Here is a 5,460-nt window from a genome sequence, read left to right on the forward strand (position 1 = left end):
CAGGAGGGGGTGGAGAGGTGGTCCATGATGGGTCCCTACACAGCTGGGCGGGACCAAGAGGAACAGCTAAGAACTTGCAGTATCTGCCTTGTAACCTTGGGGTTTCATCTGGATTAAGGAGGAGTCCAGGGAGTGGAGAGGTGAGCGTCCTGGGAGCAGCATTCGCCCCAACAGTGACCTCTGGGCAGGTAGTTCCGGGACCTCCCTCCGGAGGTCATGCGGGGAGACCAATGGTCCATGGAGAGACCTTAACCGATAAGCTCAGCTGACGGAAGGGCTTCCCGTTGAAGAGAAGGAAGGTGCTGGGTTGCTTCCGACTTGGATCTGGAGGTTCCTGCCTCGTTGATAATTCCTACCTCATTCGTTTTGTTTTTTTTTAACTTATAATTTCTATTTTAAAAATTCTAACCATGTGTCCAACATTTTTCAAGAATTGTGGCGATAGAAACACATCACCTCCTTCCACTCGTCTAACCGGGCGGAGCAGAGTCCTCTCCTCCGAGCCTCTGCCCTGGTGAGTGGCGTTCCCCACACCTGTGCCCGTGTCCCCTGGTGAGTGGGAGCTCCCACACCTGTGCCCGTGTCCCTTCGTGAGTGGCAGCTCCCACACCTGTGCCCGTGTCCCCTCGTGAGTGGCGTCCCCCACACCTGTGCCCGTGTCCCCTCGTGAGTGGCGTCCCCCACACCTGTGCCCGTGTCCCCTCGTGAGTGGCGTCCCCCACACCTGTGCCCGTGTCCCCTCGTGAGTGGCGTCCCCCACACCTGTGCCCGTGTCCCCTCGTGAGTGGCGTCCCCCACACCTGTGCCCGTGTCCCCTCGTGAGTGGCGTCCCCCACACCTGTGCCCGTGTCCCCTCGTGAGTGGCGTCCCCCACACCTGTGCCCGTGTCCCCTCGTGAGTGGGAGCTCCCACACCTGTGCCCGTGTCCCCTCGTGAGTGGGAGCTCCCACACCTGTGCCCGTGTCCCCTCGTGAGTGGGAGCTCCCACACCTGTGCCCGTGTCCCCTCGTGAGTGGGAGCTCCCACACCTGTGCCCGTGTCCCCTCGTGAGTGGGAGCTCCCACACCTGTGCCCGTGTCCCCTCGTGAGTGGGAGCTCCCACACCTGTGCCCGTGTCCCCTCGTGAGTGGGAGCTCCCACACCTGTGCCCGTGTCCCCTCGTGAGTGGGAGCTCCCACACCTGTGCCCGTGTCCCCTCGTGAGTGGGAGCTCCCACACCTGTGCCCGTGTCCCCTCGTGAGTGGGAGCTCCCACACCTGTGCCCGTGTCCCCTCGTGAGTGGGAGCTCCCACACCTGTGCCCGTGTCCCCTCGTGAGTGGGAGCTCCCACACCTGTGCCCGTGTCCCCTCGTGAGTGGCAGCTCCCACACCGGTGCTCAGGGTGTGCACAGTCCCAACCCGAACATCTTACGCAGCTTTCCACCATAGACACGTTTCTCATTAGTAGAAAGACTCCATAACCATCATCTCTACGTAAAGAGCCGGGGGCTGTCACATCTGAAACAACCCGACGGACGACTGAACAGGCTGCATGGGGCGACCAGGCTGGCAGGGGGGTTAGTGAGGGACAACCAAATGACTGAGCAGCAGGCTGCAAAGATGGTGGCGCCCACAGCCAATAAGGAGAGAATATGCTAATTGACTGCCACACCCTAAACGAGTTCTAAGGGGAGGGGAGGTTTCAGTTGTTAAAAACAGGGCAGTTTCCATAGAGACACATCACCTGGGCCTGGGATGGACCCGCCATCCAGGTAAGCGCCCTGGACGGGATTGGGACTGAGACCTTCGGTGCTCCGGCCGACACCCAGTCACCGAGCCACCCCAGCCAGGGCTCCTTGCCTCCTTTTTTTATAAATGCCTCTATCTCACCAGTCTCCTCATTAAACTTGTGTCTTTTAAAATGAATGTAAGAATTAGATATATTAGGGATATTAGCTCTCTGTCGCCGATGTTACAGCTCTTCTCTCTGTAGACTTATCTTAGTTAGGTTTTGATTGATGGAAGTTTTAAAGGTTTACGTATTAAATTGGTGATTATTTGCTCAATCGCCTTTTGCTTTTCTATTGTGTGTAGGAAGGATTTTCAAAACGCTGACAACCTGTGCCTGTGTCCCCTCGTGAGTGGGAGCTCCCACACCTGTGCCCGTGTCCCCTCGTGAGTGGGAGCTCCCACACCTGTGCTCAGGGTGTGCACAGTCCCAACCCGAACGTCTTACGCAGCTTTCCACCGTAGACACGTTTCTCATTAGTAGAAAGACTCCATAACCATCATGTCTACGTAAAGAGCCGGGGGCTGTCACATCTGAAACAACCCGACGGACGACTGAACAGGCTCGTGTCCCCTCGTGAGTGGGAGCTCCCACACCTGTGCCCGTGTCCCCTCGTGAGTGGCAGCTCCCACACCGGTGCTCAGGGTGTGCACAGTCCCAACCCGAACATCTTACGCAGCTTTCCACCATAGACACGTTTCTCATTAGTAGAAAGACTCCATAACCATCATCTCTACGTAAAGAGCCGGGGGCTGTCACATCTGAAACAACCCGACGGACGACTGAACAGGCTGCATGGGGCGACCAGGCTGGCAGGGGGGTTAGTGAGGGACAACCAAATGACTGAGCAGCAGGCTGCAAAGATGGTGGCGCCCACAGCCAATAAGGAGAGAATATGCTAATTGACTGCCACACCCTGTGTGGGGGCAGTTTTCGGAGGAGGGTATTTCTGGCTTGTTGTTTGCTCCTCTGCAGCGACCCAGCCGCAGGCGCATCGCGTGGGAGGCAGATAACCACACGCCACAGCCGGGAGCTGGCTCGCCCCGGTGTCGGGCAGGTCTCTGCAGAGGGGGCTGCAGCTAAAGCAGACCAGAGACCGGGTCGCTCCCGGGAGGGCGCTGTTAGAGGCAGCTTCGCCTCTGGCTCTCCTCTCCTGGCAGGAGAGCCGCCTGGCAGGGCGGGCGTGGGCACTGGCCCTGGCAGGCTGAGCTGCGGGGAGGGTCCACCAGGCGGCTGGTCCCTGTGCGGGAGGGATGTGGACCCAGCCCGGCGACCAGCCTTAGATCATTTCCAGCTCTGATGCCTCAGCCAAGAGGCCCCAGGGAATCCAGTGTAACCACGGCCTCAGGCCTTTCCCTTTACATCCTCTGCGTGGTGTGGAGCATCCAACACCCAGGACTCTGGAAACCGTTCATGACAAACAACGTCATCGACGGCACCAGACAGGACCCTGCACAGCAGGTGGCCCCGGAAAAGCTCCCAAGGGCGGCTCAGTGGTTGAGCGTTGACCTAGGAACCAGGAGGTCAGGGTTTGATCCCGGGTCAGGGCACAGGCCCTGGTTGCAGGCTCGATTCCCAGTGTGGGGTGTGCAGGAGGCAGCCAATCAGTGATTCTCTCTCATCATGATGTTTCTATCTCTCCCTCTCCCTTCCTCTCTGAAATCAGGAAAAAGACCAGGCTGGCAGAGGGGGGCTATTGGGGGCGACCAGGCCGGCAGGGGGGCCAGTAAAGGGTGACCATGCTGGTGGGGGTACAGTTAGGGTGAGCAGGCCGGCGGTGGGCGGGGAGTTAGGGGCGATCAGGTCGGCAGGCAGAGGTGGTTAGGAGTGATTAAGCTGGCAGGGGGGCCAGTTAGGGGCGATCAGGCAGGCAGGTGAACAGTTAGGAGCCAGCGGTCCTGGATCATGAAAGGGATGTCTGACTGCTGGTGTAGGCCTGGATTGGGCCTCAACTGGCAGTTGGACATCTCTCGAGGGGTCCCGGATTGGAAAGGGTGCAGGCTGAGCTGAGGGGACCCCCCACCCCAGTGCATGAATTTCGTGCACTGGACCTCTAGTTTTAAATAAAAAAATAGTATTTCTTTGAAAAATGCACCATCACTTATGTAACTACTTTCCTGTTCTTTAGACCCTGGCTCCCGTGGGTGGGTGGGGACCAGCTGGCGAACCCTGTGATCCAGGCCACGTCTGGGGTGCTGGTCCCTCCCTGCCCTGCAGGCTGCATCTCTGTGGGGGGCTCTGACTCACAGCTCCTTTTCCTTTGCAGGGTGGCCCCTCGGGAGCATACAAGTGAGCAGCCGTTTCATTCACCGCCAGACTGCAGCGGGCACCATAGCGTGAGCCCGAGACCACGTGTCCTCGTCCTGAGAGCGCCGCGTGTGGCCCTGAGGTGCTGTTAGGGTGCAGACGGGCCCCTAGAAGCAGAAGGGCAGGCGGGGATGCATTCCCCCCCCCCACTCCCCGCAGGACTCAGAACACACCGAGAGTCTCTTCGTTCTAGCAACGGCTTTCCTGGGTTTGTTCGAAGACCTAAGTGAGGCGAGGCGGGCTTGCGCAGTGGCAGTGGTTTAGGCTGAAACCGAAAGCTGAGGCTCAGCTCACGCCACTGGGTTGCAAGTGTAGCGTGTGCGCTCCGTGACACGGCGATCCAAAACTGAAATCCCGAGATGACTCCTGTTCCCTGCTTCCCACCTTCCGAGCCACTGGCGGCTGCTGGGGCAGCACCTGCTTCTGCTCCTTAGAAACTGAGATGAGAACGGGGACGTTTGCCAATGGCCCCCGGCAGGAGGTGCTAACTGGATGCAGGTGGTCCGAGGCCGCTGGGACCAGCAGGCGCTGCCCGAGGTGTTTTCCTAAATAAAGTTTCATTGGAACACGCCTCGCCCAGGGATGAGCCCTGTTTCTGAGCTGTGTTTCTCGGTTGTAGAGCTGATGACCGCAGGCGCTGGCCCGCGGACCTGAGGGACGCGATGAGCGTCTCCCTCCTCCAGAAGGAGCTGCAGGCCCTGCACCCGCTGCTCACCCGCCTGAGGCTCAGAAAGAGCCGCCCACCGGCTCCCCTCCCGCACTTCCCTGCGCCGTGAGCGTGAGGACCCCGTGGGGGAGCCACGGGCACCTGGCACTGGGTGCAGACGCAGGAGCCATCGCTGCTGCCCTTCTACCCGAGATGCCAGGGTGAGACCCAGGCCGCGGCTGCAGTGCCCAGGGGGTGTGGGCAGCGCAGTGAGGACCCCGCCCGGCCAGCCCCTTCGGCTCCCTCGGAAGCCAGTGCATTGCTCTGCGGCACAGCATCGGGCTTCAGCTCTGGCCGGAGGCCCAATCCTCAGGAGGAGCTTGGGGCTGGGACCCAGACGGGCTGGCCAGGCCCAGTGCCCACCTGGCAGCCCCAGTGCCCACCTGGAGTGACGTCACTGGCTCCCCTGCCTGAGGGGAGGCCTCGGGGTGCTCAGTGCAGGGAGGGGTGCACTGTGTGAGCCCCACAGGAGGCCTGAGAGGCCACTGATTAGAATGCAGCGCCAGCGGGGCAGGGGCAGGGGCGGGGGAGGGGCCGCAGCTGGACGCAGCTTCTCCGAGGCCTCAGAACAAGCCCCCCTCACAGCTGGAGAGACAAGAGCGGGGCCGGGGCCGCCATTGTGAGCTGCAAGGAGCCTCCTCTGGCGGAAGCCAGGCCCCAGCTGTCAAGCATTTGAAAT

At 60.4% G+C, this 5,460-nt stretch overlaps 1 long non-coding RNA gene across 1 annotated transcript; it reads left to right on the top strand.

The window, feature by feature from the left end:
• The first annotated feature begins 133 nt into the window (after positions 1–133).
• On the top strand, positions 134–4,640 carry LOC106726274. The gene is made up of 3 exons (XR_001362304.1): positions 134–330; positions 432–514; positions 4,035–4,640. It is a non-coding gene; the product is annotated as an uncharacterized LOC106726274 (long non-coding RNA).
• The last annotated feature ends 820 nt before the right edge of the window (positions 4,641–5,460 follow it).

This window comes from Myotis brandtii, unplaced genomic scaffold (assembly GCF_000412655.1).
Source record: "Myotis brandtii unplaced genomic scaffold, ASM41265v1 scaffold247, whole genome shotgun sequence".
NCBI classification, from domain to species: Eukaryota; Metazoa; Chordata; class Mammalia; order Chiroptera; family Vespertilionidae; genus Myotis; species Myotis brandtii.